The sequence below is a fragment of the Brachyistius frenatus genome, unplaced genomic scaffold, assembly GCF_029030835.1.
Source record: "Brachyistius frenatus isolate BFR_SWC_R1_liver_20210118 unplaced genomic scaffold, ASM2903083v1 Contig_8, whole genome shotgun sequence".
Taxonomy (NCBI): Eukaryota; Metazoa; Chordata; class Actinopteri; family Embiotocidae; genus Brachyistius; species Brachyistius frenatus.
Window position 1 is genome coordinate 753,689 of NW_027210607.1, and position 25,557 is coordinate 779,245.

Here is a 25,557-nt window from a genome sequence, read left to right on the forward strand (position 1 = left end):
GCTTAAGATGAATTAATTACACGCAAATATATTATCAAATTGACAATGCACATTATTGTTGCCTCTTGAGGTTACCTGTAATATGAAAACAATCTATGTACTAACTTAAAGAAAAATTCCCAGCGCCATTTTCCATCTGAGAAGTATGCAGCATTTATTTTTGAGTGGTCAGTAAACTTGGAGAGTGCAAATGGAGGGAGTGACTTTGGGGGCCAATTCCTTGATTTATGGTCAGTCACAAAGAATCATAGGAAAATGCTGTGGTAGCTACCTCGCTAGCTCACAAACTACTGTGTCATTCTGTAAATAATAATAAAAATACTTCTGCTTGTTAACATCTGTTTTTTTTTTTATATTACCATGGGAAATGTCTAACTTCAAAAACCAACCATTCAATAATTAGTTGATTACTTTGGGTATTTAGTCAAATTTAGCGATGTGATACTTAAGTTACTTAACCTCGACTGCAAAAGCTAACCAGTATTTTTCTATTTACTTTTACGGTCAGCCAATGTTCTACAATGCCCTGTAACTCTGATCAACCTTATGGATGTGTCTTTCATCCTAGGATGTAATATCCAGCACTTGCTGTTGGTACTTGAATCAACGATAGATTTGTTATATTATAAAAAAAAGATAGCTCCCCTGACAATGTAACTGCCACCATAACTTGGTTTCTTCAATATTCATGATATCAATCAATGTCTGATGCCATGAATTAACAGTATAGCATATTATTGAAGGTTACGTTCCAAAGTGAATTTTGTTTTTTTTGTTTTCTGTAATTTATCAGTCAGTCATATTTAACGTCAGCTCTGTGGCAACATTATTTTCAGTCAATACTTGAGCGCATTTTAAGGTTTTGATAAAGGAAGTGACCAAAATTGGATTACATCATAGACTACACACACATAATTGCTGCTTGCTCCTGTCCTGTTCCCACCTCAGGCATGAACAGGATATTTATGTTCATAGAGCACAGTGGAAACATACATTCCACAACACACTTACACTTCAAACCCCCCTACACTGCTCTGACAGTCACAAAGATGTGAGTGTTTTCTTTCCCCCTCCTCTATACTCTCTCTTGTTCTCTTGAGTCTGTTCGGGTCGGTTCTTCTGTGAATAAATCTCTATAATTTGAAAGTGACAAGGAGGAGATTTATGAAAGTATAAGTACCCGTTTCTGGTGGAATTTATAGTGCAGAGCAAGGGATATGCAGATGAGAGTGCAAAGGGTGCTGCAGGTATAGATGTGTTTGTATGTATATGTGTATGTATGTGTGTGGTATGACAAAGGGGCCTACAGCACTTCTTAATCTTTCAAGTATTATTATACATGGCCCAGTAGTGTCCAGGCTGCAGCAGTGTGGAGGTTAGAGATGACGGCTTATGGGATCGGTGCAGTCCAATGCAATCAGGGTGCAGAAACTGAATGACAAATGGTCTGCTCAACACTCACTATTACACAGACCCACGGCAATGAGCGCCTTGTATGGCAAGAAGCTACTAACACAAAGTCAAACCAACAAAACCACAATATCCTGTGGTGTTTTTACCGGGGGATTTTTACAGGTACACCTTGGAAAAGACAAGCTAGTGTTTGCATGAACACATATTGCTTCTGCCCATTGCAATGCACTAGAATTACTTGGTACTTTAAATGTAGGTTATTGTTGGATGTCACACCCACACTCGTGCCTTCAAATTTAAAACTATTCAAGATTTTCTGAAGTCAACCTTCCGTTTTCAGTTAATCAGTTAATAGAAAATGAAGCTGACTCTTGTCTATTGAGTTGGATGTGACTGTATGATACAATAGCCAATCTCATCCATAAAATATAAAAGGGTAGGCTACAAATAAATTGCAATTAAAATTGCACATAAAGGTGTGACAATTCAAAAGGCTTTTCATCTTATTGAAATGGTTGAGTAATTTAGCCAGCCGTGCAAGGCCACGGAGTGTGACAGTGCATCATTTATAAACAAAAGATTCGGGCAATTTACACACGGCAGCTTAGGCAGCTGTAAATTAGGTACAGTCAAAGTCTCTGATGCAGTTTATTTATGAACACCACAATGTCAGTGACATTTGGAGGACATTACTATTTATCAGTGTTTGTAATAAATAAATTGCATTGGCAGCTTTAAATGTGTGCATAATTTACTTCTGCTCACTCCTCAACATCATTCCAGCACCTTATTTTACTATATTGAATACATCTTTTGGATTTTTTTTTCTTTACTTTGACATTTAATTAATGCCAGTGTTTAAATGATGCAGGTTTTTGTTTGACCCTTCATCTTATATCATTGAACCGCTTTATACACCTGGCAGTGGTTCTCATAATACCATGGTAAGAGTTATGTATATTAGTCACCTTTCCGTAACCGTTTTACCATCATAAGCCCATGTAGGCCGAGTCAGTTCACTCCTACATAAAGTTTGTCTTGTGGTTACGGAACTTACAATATGCCTCGCTACAGAGGTTTTAAAGGGGAAAGGAGGAGCTGATTTATTGGCCATGATCAAAGTCGGCTCTGACACACCTTCTAATTATCTGTTTGTTCAAATTTGCCGCTGCGCTGCGCCGCGCTTGTGTTGACGTTGGCCACACCTACTTCCCCTTCCGGTGAATTTGCACTTGCGCCGCGCAAATGTAAATAAAAAATAGGTCCAGAGGGTGCAGTAGGCTTTTGGTGTACCCATGTTAGCCAAAATCTGTAACTATCATTATGGAAAGTAGCCCACCTAATACTGACAATGTTACACATGTCTAGCTTTTCTCATATGAATGCCATAAAAACAAGGTCACTGAGAAGTTACATGACATAGTGTATTTTGCCATCTGAAATAGATACCAATAAAGTAAAAAAAAAAAAATGGACATTGCACAGTTAGTTTATTTCATGTACTAATATATTTATTAACATTAGACTGCAAGTGTAAAGTTATTTGTCGCCATTAAGGGACAAAATATTGTGTGTTGCCCTTGAGCCTCCAGTGATCTTTCTGTCCGCTTTCATGCTTTACTGAAATTAAACAGCCCTGTGGTAGATTGTGAAACAACTGTGCCATGGTTTTCATTTTTATTATCTAACTTTAAGGCAGGCCACCATTGTCCAACTTGCCACTGCCAATGGCTTTAGTTTTACATACCAAAACTATTGTGCCTATGGGATTATGGTTGTCACAGTGATCCTGTCCCCACCTTCATCACACTTGTTCGATGAGGCCGAGGCCAAAGCCATGGACACTTACATGTTCCTAAGCAAAGACAAGTTATGCGTGGCACTTTAGTATGAAGGCAACAAGGGAATGATGCATTTAAAATCAGGGTAAGCAATGACTTGCCATTAAACGTGAGGCAAATGAACGTGTTTGTAGTAAAGGCTAAGTTAGCTCAAGTATACTATCAACTTACCACACATCATACACCGCCAGCATTATAAGCCATAGAAATTACAATTGTCACTTAATTTCCACAGTTAAAGAAAGATGCGAACAGTGTTGTTTGGTAAATGGCTGAGGACAGAGGAGGAAAGAGAGAGGTGACAGACTATGATCAACTATTTTAACAGCTTTAAACTAGAACTGTAACCTAGAAACTGAGGTCTTTGAGTTGATTCTTGGGCCATAGTATCCGTAGTACAGTGTCATTGTTCAGATTTTTGTTCCATCTTTGCATAAATTCAAATACTTATGGACAGTTAAGCGTATGACACTCTGAAGGTGGGCACACATACCACACATGTTTTCTCGTCTTTGCCACCTATTGTCTCAAAAAAGTCTAGGGAAAACCCTGATTGCCTTTTGTTTGCTTATTTAGTTACTATGGATGCATTCATTAGGAAAGTGTACAGTGCATTTCAGCAATGTGCTGGCTATGTGTTTAAATACACCGAAGTCAATAATTCAAACGTATTAAAACATATAGAATATACATAATATTCAAACTGTAACATACCTAACAAAATAATCCAACAAACTGGTTGTAAAATGAACATTTGTTGTTGTCTTTTGATTTGTGTAATGTGCAGTGATAGTAGTGCAGTCATCAATAAGACATTATCACACTGATTTCAGTTACTCTAAATCATGGGTCTCCAACCTTTTATTTTCCACTGAGAGCAACTTTGACAAAAGTGTCCATGACACACTCATGATCAGTAATATTTATTCACATAGCTGAGCTCCACCCAGACCAGCTGAATGAGCTTCTTTTATGAGAACAATAACAAATTGACACTCAACACACATTTTGGTTGCATGCTTTTTTCTGTATGCAATTCTCTACGTTTCCAATTGATTCTCACACTAGTCACATCTGACATAGAAAACAAAACAATGTTTATTACTTACTTGTGCTTATTTTCTTTCTGTCCACATGTCAGTGTATCACATACACACTTTTTATGTTACACTTTATGTGATTGCTAGACAGCAACTAGGAAATATTGACAGCTGATTGGTTGAAAGCTGAATCGCTTTGTGTCACAAGGGGGCCAAAACTTTTTTGAAACTATGGTAGATGATGGTTTGAGGAGTAATGAACAAATACAAATGTGGTCTTCATGGAAATGTGGTCTTCATTTTATAGGTATGTCCTTTGAGTGAGGCGGATGTTTTTTGGTTTTTTTTTTTATATTAGAAAGATTACTAAACTAACAGATATAATTGGCCCATTGTCCAAATGTGTCAAAGCAACATGCTGTATTAAGAAAAAGAACATGTTCCATAAAAATTTAACTTTCCCCTCAAAGAAAAATGCAGCTGATTCCAACGAACTCACTGGGATTTATAATTAATGCTTCATCTTGCCTCGCTGTAGACAAAATCAGATCATCACGGGGTTGACCAGTGATCACACATCAAGCAATCTGTTATATAATATTTCCCCAGAAGGCCTTTAGACAGGATGCCCCTCTGTTTCCCAAAGCCTGTTCCATGAAAAGTGACCGGGAATTTAACGGATATTGACCCAGGGGCATGTTTGGTTTAAGAGAGAGCCTTGTGACTTTCATTGATCGAAACACATGACAAGTTTAATGGTGTGGCTTATCGTTCATCGGCAGTTGAAACATAATTGTCAGTGATTAGGTTACGAACCCTAATAGAAGGGAATTTTAGATTGACCTCAAAATAATATTTAACATTTAGTCAAGCCAATGTTGAACAGTAAATTGGAAAGTATTTACTGCCCTGCAGAACAAAATGACCATTATGTACAGTGCATCCGGAAAGTATTCACAGCACTTCACTTTTTCCACATTTCGTTGTTACAGCGTAATTCCAAAATGGATTAAAAAACATTTTTTTCCTCAAAATTCTACACACAATACCCCATAATGATAATGTGAGAAAAGTTGTTTTGAATTTTTTTGCAAATCTATTAAAAAAAAAAAATGAAAAAAAAAAATCACGTGTACATAAGTATTCACAGCCTTTGCCATGACACTAAAAATTTAGCTCAGGTGCTTCCTGTTTCCACTGATCATCCCTGAGATGTTTCTACAACTTGATTGGAGTCCACCTGGTAAATTCAGTTGATTGGACATGATTTGGAAAGACACACACCGTCTATACAAGGTCCCACAGTTGATAGTGCATGTCAGAGTGCAAACCAAGCCATGAAGTCCAAGGAATTGTCTGTAGACCTCTGAGACAGGATTGTATCGAGGCACAGATCTGGGGAAGGGTACAGAAACATTTCTGCAGCATTGAAGGTCCCAATGAGCACAGTGGCCTCCATCATCCATAAATGGAAGCAGTTTGGAACCACCAGAACTCTTCCTAGAGTCGGACGCCCGGCCAAACTGACCAAGAACCTGATGGTCACTCTGACAGAGCTCCAACGTTGCTCTGTGAAGAGAGGAGAACCTTCCAGAAGGACAACCATCTCTGCAGCACTCCACCAAGCAGGCCTGTATGGTAGAGTGGCCAGACGGAAGACACTCCTCAGTCAAAGGCACATGACAGCCCACCTGGAGTTTATCAAAAGGCACCTGAATGACTCTCAGACCATAAGAAACTAAATGCTCTGGTCTGATGAAACAAAGATTGAACTCTTTGGCCTGAATGCCAAGCGTTATGTCTGGAGGAAAACCAGGCACCGCTCATCACCTGGCCAATACCATCTCTACGGTGAAGCATGGTGGTGGCGGCATCATGCTGTGGGGATGTTTTTCAGCGGCAGGAACTGGGAGACTAGTCAGGATGGAGGGAAAGATGAATGCAGCAATGTACAGAGACATCCTTGATGAAAACCTTCTCCAGAGCACTCTGGACCTCAGACTGGGGCGAAGGTTCATCTTCCAACAGGACAACGACCCGAAGCACACAGCCAAGATAACAAAGGAATGGCTTCGGGACAACTCTGTGAATGTCTTTGAGAGGCCCAGGCAGAGCCCAGACTTGAACCCGATTGAACATCTCTGGAGAGATCTGAAAATGGCTGTGCACCGACGCTCCCCATCCAACCTGATGGAACTTGAGAGGTCCTGAAAAGAAGAATGGGAGAAACTGCCCAAGAATAGGAGCCAAGCTTGTAGCATCATACTCAAAAAGACTTGAGGCTGTAATTTCTGCCAAAGATGCTTCAACAAAGTATTGAGCAAAAGCTGTAAATACTTGTGTACGTGTTATATTTTCGTTCTTTATTTTTAATAGATTTGCAAAAATTTTAAACAAACTTTTTTCACTTTGTCATTATGGGGTATTGTGTGTAGAATTTTGAGGAAAAAAAATGAATTTAATCCATTTTGGAATAAGTCTGTAACATAACAAAATGTGGAAAAAGTGAAGCGCTGTGAATACTTTCCGGATGCACTGTATCTATGAGGTTGAAGATACGGTCGTTGACTGAGAAATGTTGGCTTGTTGCGGTGATTCCTGGCTTCAAATGCTTTCTCTGATTTTGGATGAAGAACTCGACTCTAAGCATATATGCATATACAGCAGGGGTGGGCAAACTTTTTGGCTCAGGGGCCACATTGACTTTTAAAATTTGACAGACGGGCCGGGCCAGCACCAGATGCATACATATCAAACATAAAAAAGGCATTACAGTGTTAATATGTACATTCACTTTTAGTGGGAACAGTGTTGTTGATCACCTTTCTTTGCCAGTGTATCAAAGTCTGGTGTTAGTTTTGTTGTGGCAATTCTCAGAACAGATCTGAGGTGTTCATCACTCAACTGGGATCTGTGAGGTGCTTTGTTGGTGTTCATCACACTAAAAGTCTGTTCACACACGTATGTAGAGCCAAACAACACCAGCATCTTCTGTGCCATCTTCTGGATGTTTGGACATTTGGCTGCGCTTAATGAAGCATAAAACTCATCCAGTTTAAGAGAGTTGAACTTCTCCTTTAAGACGGTGTCACATTGGAGACCAATCAGTTCCAACTGCAACTCCTGTGGTGCCGTTTCAGGGTCTTGTGTGAAGGGACACGACACCAGCTGAAGTGACTTGTCAATTTTTCCAAAATCAGAGAACCGATGGCAGAATTCTCCGTGCAGGTTGTCCAGTGATTTTGTGTATTTTTTCACATGTCGAGGGGCGTCTTTCAGCGTAGCCAGCGTGGGGAAATGAGCAAATGACTTGTTTGACATTTGCTTTGAGAATAAAGCTAGCTTGATTTTGAAGGCTCTGACGTTTGTGTACATTTCATGCACAAACTGGTCTTTCCCTTGTAGCTTCACATTCAGCTCATTCATGTGTGTCAGTATGTCCTCAGCAAAAGATAAATCACAAAGACAATCTGTGTCACTCAGCTCAGGAAAATCATCAGCTTTCTCAAGTAGCTCCAAAAATGAGATAATCTCCTGTTTGAGCTCCAACACTCGTTGACATACTTTCCCCAAACTTAACCAGCGGACGTTGGAGTGGTAAAGCAAGTCCTGGTGATCAGCGTCAGTTTCTTCAAGAAACTTAATAAACTGATGATGGTGAAGTCCCCTCGCTCCAATAAAGTTAACCACTTCTACAACCGGCTTCACTACGTGGTCGAGCTGCAGGACGGATTTACACAGTGTAAGAAAATGACCTCCTGCTCAGGGTTGTCCTCTTTCACCCCCTCCTGGATTCTTTTGAGCAACCCGACATTTTTTCCAGTCAGGTTTGGCGATCCGTCTGTGGTAACGTTGGCGAGCGTACTGCAAGGTAGCTTGAGCCTCTCGATGACCCCCGACACGCTGTCATACAAGTCCTCTCCCTGTGTTTTCCCCTTCAGGGATTCCATGGCCAAAAACTCCTCTGTTATCTCAAAATTGTCATTAATCCCTCTGATAAAAATTAAAAGCTGAGCGGTGTCCTTTATGTCATTACTTTCGTCCAGTGCCAAGAAATATAATGTAAATGACTCCGCTTTTTTGTTTAGCTTGCTAGCCAAGTCTTTGTCAATTAGCTCAACACGGCGAGTCACTGTCCTGTGTGATGAGCTCATGTTTTCAAATTTGTTCTTGCTCTCAGGACAAAAGATACCTGCTGTCTCTACCACGCACTCTTTGAGAAACTCCCCTTCAGAGAAACGCTTGCTGGTCTTTGTTCATTTGAATGTCAGCAAATAACTTGCCTTCGTGCTTGATTCTTGGATGGCAGTTTGTCAGATAAAGGTGTTTTGCTGATCCTGCAAACTAGCTGCCGACCTCCGAGCGGTCGCTGTCCGTTCCTGCATTGGCTGGTTGTTAGCGCAATTAGCATGCTTGGTGGAAAAGTGACGGCTGATGCTGTATTCCTTTAAAACCGCAACGGTTTCTTGGCAAATAAGACACACAGCCTTCGACCGGACTTCAGTGAAAAAGTATTTAGTCGTCCATTCCTTATTAAACACTCGACACTCGCTGTCGACTTTTCCTTTCTTTGGCCCGTTCATTGTTGCAGATGGGTTCAGAGCAGCAGCAGAGTAACAACAGAGAGCAGCCAGGCCTCTGCAAAATCAAGTCAATGTCTCACTGCGCCTAGTGCGCCACCTGGTGGACCGCCAGGTATTACAGGACAAGGTCAAATGAATGCAGTCATAATTATGATATGATTTGATTTGGGCAATTCTGTACCAATCTTCGGTGGGCCGGATTAAAAAGACCAACGGGCTGCCCACCCCTGATATATAGGAATATAACACTTCTAAGCTCCACCCTAAAATTTTGCTGCAACCCTCTTTCACCCAGCAAACCCTCCAAGCTAGGCTGATTTATTTATAAATCCTTAACCATTGGAAGTTTTATATTTGTACAAAAATTCCCGAAGCCTATAAGTGAGGTTTACTTCCCAAATCCCTGTGTAAATTCCAAGGGCCAAGCACATATGCACAAGTGGGGTCAGCTGGTCAGTGGGATAAATTTTTTGAGGCCAATGTTCCAGGTGAGCAATTTTTATTCAAGTAAATACACCATCTGTGAGTCTGTGTCCAGTTCCTATAATACATCCATTAATGGGGCACACGGAGAGTGAATAACCACTTATGCATTCTCCACTGGAAGGCTTGAGGACATGATTCTTCAATGATCAATTTTCCACCAATGCTTATTAGTCTTGAAAATGCTAGTATAACCAGCAGCTGTGTTTGACAGGCACAAGCAGGGTCACAGTTAACCAGTGTTAATCAAAGACGAGTGTCTTTCCTCGCTTTTTTCTTCAAAGTCAGGTATTCAAATCCACGCACAAGTTTTTAACTGCAAACAAGATTGTTTTTGACCCATGGAGGGTGGGTAAGTTTCATTATCACAATGTAATCACAATGTAACGTGTAAGTGTAAATGTATCACAATGTAAATGTATCACAATGTAAAGTGTATGTGCTGAACAGGATTGTAGGTGGGCCAGTGTGGGAAACACTAATGTGCATCTGCAGTGGGCCACACGATGTGGAACAAACCCAGGAGTTGGAGAACTATTTAAACTCATGTGCCAGGCAAACAATTTTAATTTAGTCTTCATTCAAAGTCTTTGCATATGTTTCTACAATCCAGTTCGTCCATGGCTGGGGATGGGGAAGCCTGACTGACCACAACCAGTGTTGACCGTAGACCACAGAGTTTTGCCGAGCTAATTCTCAGGGTGAGAGAATGAAATATCAAACCCACATACACCTTTTAATGAAAATGATGCCGTTAATTTGTTAGACAGTAGTTTAAGCAGCAGATAACTGGGTGTGAACAAATACTCAGAAAAAAGAATGCTGAAATATTTAAAGTTCATTGTTGCATTTAACAACATTATTGAACAATAAAATGTTGTTGAAACAGGTAGTGGGTTAGTTGCTGCTGATGATGTACGTTCTTGTGCTTCATTATATTGAACTGACCTGATGCCTCTGCCTGTAAATCAAGTAAAATCTGCTATCTTGTTTGTATGTATCTAAGTTATGATTATATACATAACTAGAAAGGGGGTTTCACATAAGCGAGGCTGGATCTACAAAAGTACTTCAATTAATGAGCATAATCTGGACCCAGATGTCTGTAGCTGCAAGACACGCTGATGTAAATGTATAGAATACCACTCCATAAGCCAGGCATTACAGTCAATCATCTGAGAATCTGCACAATCAAATAAACTCAATAAAGGTGGTGGAGTGTCACGTACACACAGCACACAGAGCACCACTCCGAGACGTCATATTAAGGCCTATCTTTGAACATAATAACCGTGCCTTTTATTTGAGTCATTAAACACACAAACTTCCAATGTCATTTTAAACTGGCTCTAATCACATTCATCTGTTTAAACAGAGGCACATAGAGGCAGAGTGAGAGGGGATGAAAGACACGCAGAGTCAAAGAGAGACTGTGGTGAGAGGGCTAATGAAAGAGTTGGCAGTGTTTACTCAAGCTGTGGAAAGTAGGCACGAGCACAGAGAAACAATGATAGAGAGGGAGTGGAGCGGCTCGATCACAGTAAATAGCTGGTACCCATACACTGTAGATACCGTAAATTCTCAAATAGAGACTGTGGCCCTTTTACTTCAGCTGCAGAGAGGTCTTTGCTTTGAACAGGCTGGTTTTAATAACCATCTCTCTTGCTTTGTATATTCTTCTTGTTACGAATATTTAATCATATTTGAATTACTTATTTGTTAATTTTGTTTTGTTAATTTAAATAAAGACTCGACTAAGTGGATTATGAGACATGCAGGATCCAGTGTTTTGACCTGTTGTCGGGAATATAAAATTAAGTCTACATTTCTCTTGCGACATTTGTTTTATCTGCCTTTTTACAAACATACTGCTTTAAACACTAATTCATTTTATAATTATTATGTCATATTGTAATGCTTTGGTGTTGTTGTTTTTTTTTAACACTGCTCAGCTGTCAGCTCAAGATTTTCTGCAAAAGGTGTTTCACATTTAAAGCCTTCCAGCAGCTTAAAAGCCCTAACTGTGCTCTGGTTGGCTTTTAATGTGAAACATTTGCAGGACGTATTGGGGCCCAGAGACTACAGCATAAAAGTGAACTGTATAAGACAGTAAACAGCTTTTAATTTGAAACGAGGGCTTTTAATTTGAAATTGAAACAGGAAGTGGCAGCTTTTGGCTGAGCATTGTTGAAGCTGCATTGGTCAGTGATTTAACTTTTTCCCTATGTGATTATGTCAATGATATTACGTTTAAGGTAATTTATTGGGCTGACTTCACTATTAAAGTCCAATAGAATACATTAGAATAGTAAATATGACTTGACTATGTTATGAAACTAATTCAGTAGAATGTTCCAGTTGAGGCATTACAGACATTATAGTATAGATACTGTTCTCCTCTCTTTTTTACAGAGCCTTTATCAGGCCTTTAATGTACCTGCCTGCTGATTCCTTATGTGGGCATTTCTTTTTCATCAGTTTACACCCTGAAGAATAAGTTTCCAGATGCTGATGGAAAGAAAATACAGTATTTTCCAGGGCACTAAAAATTAATTGCATTTTGCATTGTGCAAGCTTTTAGGAACTTACAAATAAATGTAATTAGTTTATGCTTTGCTGTGCAACCTTTCAGTCGGTTTGCATCTGTGTACGTGAGTGTGTGCAGCACTTTGCACTTGCACTCTGAGTTGGTGCAGGAGTATTTCTGCACAGGGAAGTAACAGAGAGCAGGTCGGGGCATATTGTAATTACTCGCTGCATTAAAATCGCTCTGTGTTACGGATCACAGGGGGAATACTGACGTCTGAAACGGCCGACGGCTGTCTCCTTTAGCGGTCGTTACTTTATGTGACAGCAAACATACAGCATGCAGCTCAGATAGAGGGCAGCGTTAAGGGGAACAGCTTTATATGTTTGTATGTGCCAGACACTCAAAAAGGAATAAAATTCCTTGAATATCAGCAAAGAGCCAAGGAAGACGAAAAACTGTTCAACAATAGTTAAAAACGGATATATTCTTTCTTTCTTTCTTTCTTTCTTTCTTTCTTTCTTTCTTTCTTTCTTTCTTTCTTTCTTTCTTTCTTTCTTTCTTTCTTTCTTTCTTTCTTTCTCGTGCTCCTCTTTGTCTTGTGCGGCCCATTTGAGGAGAGCTTTTCCCTGACCTTCTGCTACAGAGAGTGATGACAAGGACAGCACACGCTGACCTTGACATTCAGCATGCTAAATGGCTTCTTCCACAGCCAGTCAGCAAACACAGAGACAGGCAGGCAGGGAGACAGTCACCACTGTAGCAGGAAGGAACACCACTCCTGAATGTCGACTGTGTGTGTGTGTGTGTGTGTGTGTGTGTGTGTGTGTGGTATGGACACCGACTGTGGGAAGAGAGATGCTATAAAGGAGAGGGGGAATAAGTGGAGGATGTTTTAATACGACCACTAGGTTTTTTTTTAATAGGATATTTAGTTTATTGGTAGGTAGAGGTTATGAACACAGTCATTCCAATTTTGGGCTATTTTGTATAGTACATAGCCAAGTCTCTAGACAGTGCAGCGGTGACCACTGCAAAATAGAAATCCTCCCTCTGTTCCTTCCACATTCATTGTATGTGTTCTGCATGTGTTTTGCAGTGAAGCAGTAATGTTCTTTCTTTTTGCGCAGCATATAAGTGTGTAGCTCTTGAGTCCAGAATTAGTTTTTGCACAAACTGTTATGTTGACATGTACAAATGACACAACTGATCTCAAGCAAGGTGTGCTGTGAAGCATCAAAGTATTCAATGAAAATGCTAGAATTCACTAGTGGGTGTCCACTACTTGTGTCTTTACCTTATCCTTGCACTGCTCACCTCTCATCTCAGGCTTGTCTCCAAGGTGCTCCAAAATATGATACAAATATCAAACATATTTGAAAACTGTTGGAGTTTCAAACAGCCCACATTGGAGTAAAGCCACATTTTGATCAAAGTAGATTCTGATTGAGGGGTTAACTTTTCTAGCCTGGTACGAACCAGAACCCAATTTCACAATATATGGGTCTTAGGATGCTCCACAGAGAATTGTTTGCAGACGTTCCTTCCTATTAGGCGCAGACCTTGGGTTAATCTTAACCAATCAGCTGTAGACTCACTCTGCCACCACTGCCACCAAACTATTAAAAGCGGTGCAGAGAGGATTCAGTGGGTACTCTAAACTGCCTATAGGTGTGAATGTGAGGATGAACGGTTATATGTCTCCACCTGTCTCAGGGTATGCCACAATGTAAATACATTGTATTCCACAGTGAAATGCAAAGAATTTGTTTTGTTATTCAAGTGTTGGGAGAAACCATAGAATTCTAAAGAGCTGCCTATTAAACATTCTGGAATGAAAGGAAGAGAATCTGATGATGTCAAAGACACAAATCTGATGATGCCAAAGGAGAAAATCTGATGATGTCACAGAAAATAGTATGGTAATGTCACAGAAAATAATCTGATGATGTCAAATAAGTGAATCTGATGATGTCACAGACACAAATCTGATGATGTCAGAGACATCAATCTGATGATGTCAGAGACATACATTTTGATGATGTCAAAGAAGAGAATTTGATAATGTCACAGAAGAGAATCTAATGATGTCACCGACACAAATCTGATGATGATAATGTCACAGATGATGTCAAAGAAGAGAATCTGATAATGTCAGACACAAATCTGATCATGTCAGAGAAGATAATCTGATAGTCAGAAGAGGTTCAGATGATGTCACAGACATGGATTTTGATGATGTCAAAGAAGAGAATCTGATAATGTCAGACACGAATCTGATCATGTCACAGAAGAGAATCTGATGATGCCACAGAAGATAATTTGATGATGTCACTGACACGAATTTGATGTTGCCACAGAGGAGAATCTGATTATGTCACAGAAGAGGATTTTATGATGTCACTGAAGAGAATCTGATGATGCCACAGAAGAGAATTTGATGATGTCACTGACACAAATTTGATGATGCCACAGAGGAGAATCTGATTATGTCACAGAAGAGGATTTTACAATGTCACCGAAGAAAATCTGATGATGCCACAGAAGAGACTCTATGAAGTCACAAGATATTCTGATGATGTAACAGAAGAAGTGTTGCACATCTCTTCAAGTAAACCGTTACCAAATCCGGAGACAACCAAGATCCACAGAAGAACTGTGACCACACATGCTGACCTTACTTGTTAAAGTCACAACAACATATTTCCAAAATGCAGTCATTTTTTCATCATTTAAAGGTAAACACTAGTTTATTTCTGCTTCCACAACTGTCATGTGTTACTTAAACCCAACTGGTGCTCATAACTCGTCCTACTGTGCTGAACACATTTGAGAAGCTGGAGATCATCACAGAAGTTCCCTCTCAAACGTACTAAGTGTTGGGTTGTTGGTGGTTTCTGACTCGCTGTCCCTTGTCCCTAATGAGAGAAGACAGTGTCAGGTGAAAACAGTGCTAACCTTTCTGCTTGTTTACACTCTCAGCTGACAAGACCTGAGGATGGGCCGGAACAAGGGATGAGAGGAGGCAGGGGATGGAAGCGAGGAGGTGACCTCTTGCAAAGTTTACCTGGTAGCCCCCCCCCATCTCCCCTCGAGAGCCTGCGCCTGGGCCTTAATGAGGGACCCGGCGGAATTGTTGGGACGTCGCCTCAAAGAGCTCTGGGATGTTGAGACCGGCCAGGCAAGGCGATGGGGAAGAAGAGTCAGAGTGTTTGTGTGTGTCTGGCTTTTGTCTTTGTTACTGGGGGAGCTTTCAGAAGGTAAAGCGCCCAGGGAGAGTGGCCATACCCGCTGTGAGGATGTTTGTGGAAGTTATTTTTCCTTAGATGTTTGTAGAAGCTTGTTTTGTTTTATCTCAAGGCCTCTCACACTTTGTATTTGCAGCAGCACAGAATTCAAGGAAAAATATGTCTTATGAAAAGTACTTTCCTTCTTTTTCCAGAAACAATAAATCCCCCTTCAAACTATGATTCTTATCTTGTAGTAACATGCATGCATGCATGTAGCGGCAGTTAAGTCCACCACACTCAACATATTGACTTTTGAATTGCAGAAAAGAGGATTCACCTCTGCTTATGAGATCAATGAAAAGGAGTTGCTTTTCTTTTTTTATTCTGTCATAAAACATTTTGATTTTGAATCAGGCCTCTTCAAAACTCCAAAATCCAAAACTTTTTTTTGCAAGTTGAATTGGACTTCATGTGCTATACTGATGAAGGAAACAAACGTTTCTTTTGGTGGGTTTGACTTTGATCAACAGCATGCCAATACATACACACCTCCCACTGTAAACACTGGACAGAGGAGGACAGTGCATTGAGCTTCATGGTAGTCAGTTGCCATTTTATCTTTTCCATTAACATATTTAACTTCCTTATTTAGCACATTGTAATCATGACTGTAAGCATTGCAGGACTTTTGTCAGTTGACTGTAACAGCGTGGTCAGCCCTATGAAAGTAAATGTCGTTTGATGACTTACTGAGTACTGTGTGACACTGAAGTTAAATTGTTGGTTGTCCAAATACTGCAACTTCCTGTAGCTAGTTCAAATTAAAAGCCCTCTCGCGTGGCATACAAGGTTAAGCAATGTACTAGGTTCTGACTCAGTCGTGTTTTAATGTTGTATTGATATGTCTGCCACATGTTTGTATTCATGTAAGTTATGAAGCTTGCAGCTTATGCAACAACAAGGGAATGGACATTTGTCTTTAAGGCATCACTTCGCCGCAGACATAGTGCAGTTTTGAAGTATCCTTCTGCCTTAAAAGTTAAAGTCAAGCATCAAAAAGCTCTGTGCACTGAAAACACCACAGATTACATAGAAGAAAGTGAACTAATTTCAGCCATTCTCTGTAAAATGTGCAGTGACATTTTTGTTGTTATTGAGAAAATAAAAATCATCTGCACAAAGGTGGGTAGACACTACATTACATATTTGCTGCAGTGAACATCTGGTTTACTGCAAATAAAGGTTTAAGTATGTAGCTGCAGTGGGTGGTAAAGTTTTGACGTGTTCCTTCCACCTTTTGTCCTTATTTGTAACAATTGTGTCTTCCTCCTGCCAAACCTTCTCCTTTGTACCGTCCTGGGACACACGGCTGACTGCTGAGTCAATAGCTACAGCAACTGTAAAAGTATTTAGCAGAAATGGCTTAAAATAAAGACCACAGAGCAAATATATCTGGTTTCCTTCTGCTCCGTGAGACCTCAGTAAGCATACTGTCAATGAAAGAACGAAAAAAAGAAAATCTTTGAGAAGATACATTGGGTCTGAAATGTTCGTCTGGTTTGTTTTGAAATGGTTTTGTACAGTTATGTCCTTTTAATGTTATTTAATATTTCCAAAGAGAATGTCCTACTGTATTTATGCAAAGGAATTACAGAGGAATGTGGAAAGTGGGAGTTCTTGGGCAACAATATACAAACACTGAACTCTGTTCTTTTTTTTTTGTTCAATGTTATGTATCGTATTTTTTCTTTTTAAAAAGGAAAATAAAGGCTTTTTACCACTGAACTCCTCTTGTACTGCAGTTCATACAAAATGATTTGCTTCTGACCTCAGCAGGTTATTGTATAGTGAAAGTGAAGAAGTGAGAAAAGTGAACTCTTAAACTTAAAAAAAATAAAAAAATAAGATTTCCTTTAGAACATTCAACATCATTTTCCACCTTTCAATTTCAATGATGTCACTGACGAAAGCGCTGCGGTATAAAACTAGGTACTTCAACGTGTAAGAAGGGTTAAACAATTGCGTTAATGCCAGGGTGAGAGTGTGTTTGAAGAGCGTTGAGCAACTAAATATGACTCCTGGTTTACGAGGCTCTCTGACAGGCATCTGAAACTGTGAACCTGGCTGATCTTAAATTCTGTTAATTGTTCCAGTCCTTGTAATAGGGTAATTGGACAGCTCTCCCTCCCTCTTTTAACTTTAGCCTACATCAATTTGCAGTGCCGCTCACTCTACTTCAGACCTCAGTAACGTGGAGAGAAGGAGGGAGTAAATTAACAAGGTACGGTGGGGAGGGAGGGAGGAGTTGATTGAAAGCAGTGTTTTCTCTAACGGATGTTGGATGATGTTCACGACAGGTTTAGGGTTTGAGCTGATTACAATTTTGGGCAGGTGGGGATCCTAGAAAACACTATAACCCTAACATATAACTCAGGCTGTATAACCATTATAATTGAAGCAACTTGGTCCAAGTTGGTTTCATACAGGCCAAGACAACTGACAATAGGTAGAATCCTGAAAGACATTTTTGGGGGGGTTGTTTCACCAATGAAAAAGACAAAAACTTTGAATTATTGTATCAGTAATTTTCTTAGTCAGTCTGGCCAAGACAAGGTGGGTTTATTTATTGTCTGCTGAAAATGTCCTTATTCAATTGCTACTCTCCTGTAAGTTACATTTATTTAAAAATTACTCTGTGTGAACAATTTATTTTCAATAAATATGTTACGATGCTGGAGTGAAAATCTGAGGACATGGTGGTCAGGGAATATCTTTAACACACTATGCAACCTCCCCCTTCTTTCTAAAATCCTTGAAAAAGCTGGCACAAATGAATTATGTGAACATTTGCACAGGACTGGTTTGCCTAAAGATTTTCAGTGCATCATAGCACAGAAAAAGCACTGGTGAAAGTTACCAATAACATTCTCATTGTCTCAGTCATGGACTTGTATTGATATTTGTCCTCCTACTTCATACATTTGAACATGTTGGGATTAAGGGAACCACACCATGCCGGTTTTAAATCTTATTTGCCAGATAAATTCCAATTTGTTTATGTCAGCACCGACTCTTCCAACACACAAAAATGAGTACAGGAGTGCCACAGAGTTTTGTGCTCGGGCAGCTATACTTGCCTACGAAGCCCGGTGAAACAAATCAGATTGTCAAACGTCAAGTTTGTCTTAATAAAGGCCTGGATGTCCTGCAATTTTCTACCTCTAAATTGGAACAAAAACAAATTATAAAGTTATAGTATTTGGCTTCAAAGGCCTCAGAAACTCCCTATCAAACCTAATAGTTACTTTGCATAGCATTCCCTTGGCTTCCAGTGGGAGGAACCTTGGTAGTATTTTTGACCAGAATGTCCTTTAATTCACCCATAAAGCAAGTCTGCCTTCAGGACTGCCTTCTTTCACCTGCACTGTATTGTCAAAATTAGGAACATCCTGTCTCAGAGTGATTCTAAAAAACTACCCCATGTGCATTTGTTACCCCTCGGCTGGTCGACTGAAATCAGAATGACAAATAACTGTCAGAAAAGCCTCCAGTTGATTAAAAATGCTGCTGCGAGTGTTGTCCGGATTGAGCGAGAGAGATCATATTTCTCCCATATTCTTTTTTTCATCATTTGTTCCCTGTGAAATCAAGATAGAATTTAGGGACGTTGTATTCTCGTTGTGCAGTCTCTCACGACCAAGCCCTGTCATATGATCTCATAGTACCCTATTATTCCAATAAAATGCTTCACTCTCAGAGTGCAGGCTTTCTAAAGTTTACAAAAGTAGAATGGGAGGCAGAGCCTTCACCTTTCAGACCCCTCTTTTGTATAACCAGCTCCCAGTTTGGGTTTGGCAGGCAGAGACCCTCACTACTTTTTAAGATGAAGCTTAAAACTGTCCTTTTTGATAAAGCTTATAGTTAGGGCTGGCTCAGGTGAAACTGAACCCCCCCCTTACTTACGCTGCTATTGGCCTAGACTGCTGGGGACCTCCAATCATGCACTGAGCACCTCTCATATCATCTACTCTCCCTTTCAAGCTCTATACAGTCATATGCCACCATTGTATGTCCTTAACTTTGTGTCTTTTTTCTCCTGTAGCTTTTTCTCGAGGTATCCTTGGTTCCAGACCTGCATGGGTTTAATCCTCGGTTACTGGCCCTACCAACCTTCCCTGGGTTTATCATTTGGTTTCTGTCTATGCTGTTCTTTTCACTTTATTCTCCCCTCGCCTTCTGTAAGGCCAGTAGGTTCCCGTTGGTGTATTTTTGCTCTTGGTGCAATCACTGTTATTCTAATTGTTCTCTTTGCAAGCAGGTTAGCTTCCATTAGTTGCTCCCCAGATTAGCTTCCACTAAAAAACACAATACCAAAAACAATATGGACTGTGAGGCATTTTACTTGTGACATTTTACCTGTTTGTCTGGAAAAGGAAGCAAAGTGAAGAGGTCATGACATTTGGATATTTCATGCCTGTTTATGTGTTTGCCACAAAATTCTACATCTTATAAATGATATTGTTTACATCAACCCAAAAATCTACGGTCATGCCTGGGGATCATATTGATGCCCTTACCTTGAGATGTGACTCCTGCATGCATGTCTGTGATTGTGTTTGTGGAAGCTCGTGCGCGCCATCGATGGCAGCATCTGTGTCTTAGTGTGTGACTCTCCATAGTTCAGACGGAGGCCCATCAGGCTGTGCTCACATGCAATTCAGATGAGCTCCGCAAATCCAGCATGAAATTAAATTTACGACTTGGACCACAACACACACACGCACACGCACACACACACACACACACACACACACACACACACACACACACACACACACACACACACACACACACACACACACACACACACACACACACACACACACACACACACACACACACACACACACAAACTCTCTCTCTCTCTCTCTCATGGCCCTGGGTGTCTGTGTGTGTGTGTGTGTGTGTGTGTGTGTGTGTGTGTGTGTGTGTGTGTGTGTGTGTGTGTGTGTGTGTGTGTGTGTGTGTGTGTGTGTGTGTGTGTGTGTGTGTGTGTGTTTACACTCCAAACTCAAACACAAGCATTAACTGACTTCTCAGTGTGCATCAATATTTTTGCATTGTTGCCATGATTCATATTTGTTTTAACGGTGTGATGTGTTGCCTGATAGCCGGTTCATGATTCAGTTCAATGACAAGTTGAATATTACACAGATATGTTTTTGTGTGTGTGTGTGTGCAGTTGTTCCTCTGCCTCCATATTGCTGCATGTTATGTATAGTGCCCCGCCCTGCCCTGCTGAATAATAGAACATTTCCAACAATAACAATAATACTAATGGCTACCAGCATTACACCACAATCATGACCACATCCATAACAACTGCCACACACACACATATGCACACACACTTCAATCAACACCCAGTCTGGCCCAATCATGTCAGCCCTGGCTCTCCCCATTTGCATAAAACAATTACCGTGGGCGGACTCAGGGTTCAATGTCGTCTAGACAACATGTTTCACCATGGTGTCATCAAGCCGTGTGTCTGCCGGTGTGTATTTGTGTGTGTGTGTGTGTGTGTGTGTGTGTGTGTGTGTGTGTGTGTGTGTGCGATGTGGGAGAGGGGGGGGACACACTAGGTTGGTTGTAAATTAGCTAGGGTATGGTTGCTCGGGCACTGGCCGCATCGCATCACCCTGAGGCGCACAGGGCTTGGAAGGATTTATTCACATAGATAACACACACACATACATGCAAATGAGGCAGCCTGGACACACACACACACACACACACACACACACACACACACACACACACACACACACACACACACACACACACACACACACACACACACACACACACACACATATAGCAGTGGCATGATGGAGTTAGGGGAGAACCAATATTCATATGGGGGCATAGGGCAGGGAGAAGGCAGGGAAATGGGATTGTGTACGGGTGTGTGTGTGTGTGTGTGTGTGTGTGTGTGTGTGTGTGTGTGTGTGTGTGTGTGTGTGTGTGTGTGACAGTGCACACACATGTTTGTAGATCTCTTTTTCTCTCTCCATCTCCTTCTCTCTACTAAGCTTTCACCACCCCATTATTTTCTGCTACTGAGCCTTTGCGATCAATACACGCAACACACCGGGCATCTGAGAGAGGGCGAGAGAGTGAGAGTCCCCCCACCCCTCACCCCCCTCCTCTGACCGACCAGAGGCCATCTGAAAGAAAAGGGGGGAAAAAAGGAGCAATAATAAATAATAAGACACACTTTCACTTATTTTCCCCTGAACCTACTTTTTTTTTTTTTACGAGTCACCATTTTTAGAACTGTATTAGGAGATGAGAGCAGAATGCACTGTGCGTATTATAGTCTGAAGCTTGGTACTATTTTTGTTTGTCTTTCCCATGGAGGTAGGAACTTAAAAACAATCTAACACACCAAAATACTATTCCCATACAATATGACTATCTACATTACAAAAATGAGGAACAATACTTACCATCAATATATATGTACATATACATGTATATGTTCTAAAATTACAAAACACCAGGGTAATTCTAGTTTATTTCAGTCTGTGGTATTTAAAAAAAACAACTAAAAAAAACCTCTGTTGTATATATTCCAGGGAATAACACATTATGCTAAACAGTGCATATTAGTGCAAGCAGCAGAGTCTCAAAGGCTACAGCCATTCAAATAAACAGGATTTTTACACGGATCATTTCAAACACTTAGTTAACATGGACAGTAACTGCCAGGAATGGCTGTGAACTTCATTAGGGATCTTCATCTGGGGCAACTTGCAGTCTGACTCACTCTGCATTCATCCACATAAACCAGTTTGTTCACAACTTGAAGGTGCTTTTAATTGCTGTTACACTCAGGAAAGTTGAAAAGTAAAATGCAATGACAGATTACCCCATGGAGTATTATGAGAACGACCAGAAGTACTTGTACGTGGAGGGTCAAACTGCATTCCCTTGTAAGAGATCAGGAACTAAATCAAATGGAGGAGCAGACACAGACAAGGGCAGACAGTATTAGAAAGGAAACAGGGTTTTCTGAAAAGGCAACATGTTGGGAAACTTTTGGTGTTCCTTTGGTCACTCTCTCTATAGCAGGAGGATGAGGAGGAACATTTTTGCTGCACAATGTGGGACCTATTGATTCCCAACTTAAATGTGTGTTCAGGAATAAAAATGATTCCAGAGTTGTTACTGAAAGTTGCTTTTGAATGTGTTTCATGTTTGCAAAACTGACCAAAGAGAGGACAGGTTGTCTGGACAAATATGAGGTTATTACAATGTGTGTGACCCAGCAGCAATACAAATTCACATGTGGTTATATTTCTTGGAACCCATTTCATCTAGAATTACAGAAAAACAAAAATATATATATATTGGATATTAGCACCTGGTAAATAAATAAACAAAAAACTTGTGACATCTCCAACTGGTTTAATGCAGCTGGATTAACTCAGCTGGATGTCAGTACCTGCTCAGCCAGCTGACCCCTGCATTTACTTTTTGCCAGACTTGGAGATAAGGGTGGATTTGGAAAGCTATAAGACACTTTTGCTTCTGCACAAGTCCTTGTTCTTCCAAAATTCTTCAATGGAGGCAGTGCGTGCAGTTAGGACGACCCATAAAGCTGCAGCAATCACATGATCAAACAGACAAGAGACGTAATGATGAAGGAGCACTCCTTCACAAAACTGATTTTAGTGTTTATGTATGTTTTCTTGCAGTTTTTATTTCCAATAAATATGTGACAGTTACTGATTAACTCAATGTGTGACATGAGTTACGTCTACAGATAACATATTTATTAAATCATTTTTTATGGAGTATGAAGAAACTTCTATTATTAAACGGACAATTATGCAGGAACATCAAATTACTACCCCTTTCTTATTTGGAAGGATTTTCGGAGTGATCCTTGAGGACCCCTGGAGTGTTCCACATTATTCAAAACAGAAAATCTACATACTTCAGTTTATGTGTGTGTGCAACTGTATCTGTGAACGACCTCTACAGTCTTTGCAGACTCTGCATACCAGTCGTTCCTGTTTGTGTTTATATGTCTGGCTCTCAGGCTTAAGCAGTTTCACCGCAGCCATGACCCACCCCCTGTTCTGTCCACACACACACACACACACACACACACACACACACACACACACACACACACACACACACACACACACACACACACACACACACACACACACACACACACACACACACACACACACACACACACACAGGTTTCTGAGTGGCCTGCATTGGCTTTATTATTTTCGTTGGTGATATTATTCATTATGTAATGCTTACTGCAAAAAGTGTTGATTTGCTTCCTCTGAAGATAAATGTTGAGAAAGAGGGATGACAGAGGAAGAGGAGGAGGGGAAAGGAGGAGGAGGAGGAAGGGGTGGAGTAATTATCCTGGGCAAAGGGGGTGGCACACTATGAATGGAGAGGCAGAGTGACAGGGGCACAGGATGACAGACCCTTGCCCTTCACACACACACACACACACACACACACACACACACACACACACACACACACACACACACACACACACACACACACACACACACACACACACACACACACACACACACACACACACACAATAACAGAGAGAGAGAAGGGGAGAGGGCCATGGAGGGAGGGAGAGGCTGTGACATCCCAGGCCCAGACTGCAGGATTAATGACAAATAAAGCAGAAAGGAGTGCACACAAAGGAAATGGAGGGAGAGAAAGAGGGAGGGGGGAAGCAAAATACAAAAAAGAGAGAGAGAGACAGAAAGAGAGTAAAAGAGACCCCTTTCTATCCCGCAAGGATGGATGAAGTGGTATTGCAAGTCAGGCCTCCTAGGGGTATAGCTCTATTGGCACACGCACACGTTCACACACTCATTTCAAAAGAGCACACACTACTGGACACTGTATGCATGTGAATGTAGACAGATTGATGAAAATAAATGTATTCTTCAGCTGTTCTTTCACTTTATAGACTACTGGAATCACATACTCATATACAGTAAATACAAAACCTCGGACACACACACACACACACACACACACACACACACACACACACACATACAGAATACAGGCGATACACACTCATGCACAAACACATGGCATTGTGAATCAGGTGATGCTTAATCAATGTCAGAATTCAATCAATAGCCCGGTCCCAAGTGACGCCCCCCGCCCCTCCTCTTCATCCACTCTTCCTCTTCTCTCCGTTTCCTGTCATCTCCCTTTCCTCTGCCTTCCCTATCATTTCCTCTCCTTATCCTCCTCTTCATTTCACCTTGCCTATGCCCTATGTCACTAAGAAGGGCACATTCAGTATTGGTCAATACGATAGCCACTCCCACCTCTTCCAAACAGACAGAAGTACAGTATGTGGGGCTGAAAGCAGCAACTCTTATATCACAAGGACATATTAAGGGAAAAAAAAAACACGCCAAAATGTGACTTCTGCTTTGTAGCCAGCTTTATTCATTTAAATTATCTTATCTGTCTTGTTTATGATTAAATTTTTCTAGGACAACGTATAACCACTTCCTACATCAGTAGAAAAATGAAGTCAAAATGATCACAGAAATGGGCTCCACCATTTATAATCAAAACCACTACATAGTGAAACTCATGCTCTTCTACATGTAAAAACATTCAGTAGAATAGAGAAAAATAAGGTAAACTGACCCCTATGTAGCTTAGCATACAGTTCCCTCCTATTGAGTATGTATAGTACTTTGTACAAACATACTGTGAATGCAAGTCAAACTAACCAACAGACACTCAGTAGAAACTGCCCATTCTGTCCAATTCAACTTGTAACCAAAAGGTTTTGACTTGCAACCAGAGTTCTGATTCATAATAAAACAAAGTTTCAGTGACATAATAAAGAGGCTAACTTGATGAGCAAAGTTCTGAAGTCTGTGACCGAAACCAACAAAACTGTTTTTGCATTTGTTTACAATCAATTGAATTTTGTTCCCAGTTCATGGTTTGAATGACAAATTCCATGTTTAATAGATTTATAGGGAGCTCTCATGTCGTTGGTCTTTATGTGCAGTCTATGCGTTGTTATTGTCTTCTTAGTTGTGCCATCAAAAGAGAACGCGATGAGATGACATAATTGTAAGCGCTCCAGTCGAACCTCAAACGATCGGTATTACTCTGAGGACAGTTACAGTTTCCTCTTCACTCCACACAGATCTGATGATTTCATCTGTCATTAATGCACCATAAACCTCTTTTCTTGATCTCTAGAATAACAAATAATTACTACTTTATGAATGCATGTAAATTTAGAGCTTAAGTTTCTGTGACAAACTGAAATATTACTTTTTATACAGGGAGCTATGCTTCATCAATTAGAACAGCAATCACTTACTTATTCTA